A 1,994-nucleotide genomic window follows, 5' to 3' on the forward strand; every position below is an offset into this window, starting at 1 on the left:
TCTGTCGATGGACATCTAGGCTCTTTCCACAGTTTGGCTATTGTGGACATTGCTGCTATAAACATTGGGGTGCACGTACCCCTTCGGATCCCTACATTTGTATCTTTGGGGTAAATACCCAGTAGTGCAATTGCTGGATCAGATGGTAGCTCTATTTTCAACTGTTTGAGGAATCTCCATACTGTTTTCCAGAGTGGCTGCACCAGCTTGCATTCCCACCAACAGTGTAGGAGGGTTCCCCTTTCTCCACATCCCCGCCAACATCTGTCGTTTCCTGACTTGTTAAGAGCATCCCGACACGCAGGAGATTCCTCTCGTTTTCCCCCAGAATACAGAACTATAAGATAGTACTGTGTTTTAAAAGTGATTCTTCCCCCTTTTTTCTCATTGCCAAAGACATACACAGTATTTTACTAAATATAGATAAGCTCAAAACAAGGGTGGGGGAAAGAAAGCAAAATAGCCTATAATCCTACTGATAAATACGTTTTTTTCCTTTTTCCAAAAATAGAATGGTCCTAGGCATGATCTTTTGCAACCTCCATTTTTCGTTGAACAGGGAACTGCAAAGCATCGTCCCTTGTCATTAAGAATTCTTCCAAGCTCTTCTTTGTGATCGTTATACTATGTTCCTGAGGAACACAATGTATTTAACTCCATCTCTAATGGTGAGTATTTCTGTTGTTTCCACACTTTATAGATAATGCCGTAAGAAACACTTTTTAGAGCTCAGTCCTCACATACAGCTATGACTATTTCCTTAGAATAAGTTCCCACAGACAAAATTACCGTAGCCATAGCATGCGCATTTTAAAAACTTGTGTGATATACCACCAGGTTTCCTGCCCATGAAGTTGTACCAATTAAATAATGTGTTCTTACTGGCAGGAGACTGAAGCTGCCAGTATCTTCCAGCATCTTCTTTACCCTGTTGCAAAATTAATGAATGTGATTTCTTTACACAACTTGGACCTCCAGAATCAGGATTTACAAAAGCCAGCATTCTCTCTCTCTGTTTTCTACTTATAGAAGTCACACAAGCTTAATCCAGAAGATTTGGGAGGTACAGCATATTGGGAACAAAAGAATCCTCCAAATTCCCACCACCCAAAGGTTCGCACCGTGACCATTCCAGCAGATTTCCTTTCAGTCGTTCATCTTTGCAGGTATGTTTTGTTTATGTAAATGAAATAATACTGGTGTCATTCCGTGTTGTGGTCATATTTTGTCCTTTTACCAAGGGTTTTCCCCACCTTCTCCTACTCAGGACACTGCCTTGCTTGCTTCTCACACTTTCAGGGGGACAAGGGCAAGGCGGCGTCAGTGGGCGGGGCGGGGGGGGGGGGGGAGGTTGTACTTTCTCGGCCTGGCTCCCAGGGGGAAAGCCACACATCTCTTCCAAGCCCTTGACCTCTGGCTTTAACCCCGGCCTTCTAAACACACCTAACCCGGCCTGCCTCTACAACAATCCATAAGCCATTAGCTGGAGCCACATGAGGTCTAGAAGAGTGCATCCCTAAGACCTCGGCTTTTATCCAGGATCCTTGTAATAAACAACCATCTGAAGAATGTTTCTCCATTTCCTGCAGAGGTCTTTGGAGAGAGTGTGTATGATGTGCCTCTGTGTCCTTATATTGGGATCCTCGTGATAAATTTGTGCTCACATTGAGTGTCAGGGAGAAGTTTGCCTCTCCTGACAAATGGCTCTACTTCCTTTCGCCCAATAACTCATCACACCTCCCCTTTCGCTTTAGCTCAATTTAATGCGCAGTTGCAGTAACTATCTTCTGCTAGGTTTCTGCTTTAATCACTTCCTCTCTTCATCCACGTGACTGGCTATTTCATCTCTAATCTCACTGTCCTGGGGCCTATATTTTTAATTGTCGGTCATCTCAAATTTGTTTGGAAGTTGGTAGGAATACCCGTCATAAAAAAATAAACCATCATCTTGACCCATAGGTCACTTCCTTAAGGTCATATCTGCCTTAGTAATT

This window comes from Eumetopias jubatus, unplaced genomic scaffold, assembly GCF_037043125.1.
Source record: "Eumetopias jubatus isolate StellerSeaLion01/CBP00866 unplaced genomic scaffold, mEumJub1_p1.0 scaffold_17, whole genome shotgun sequence".
Lineage (NCBI taxonomy): Eukaryota > Metazoa > Chordata > Mammalia > Carnivora > Otariidae > Eumetopias > Eumetopias jubatus.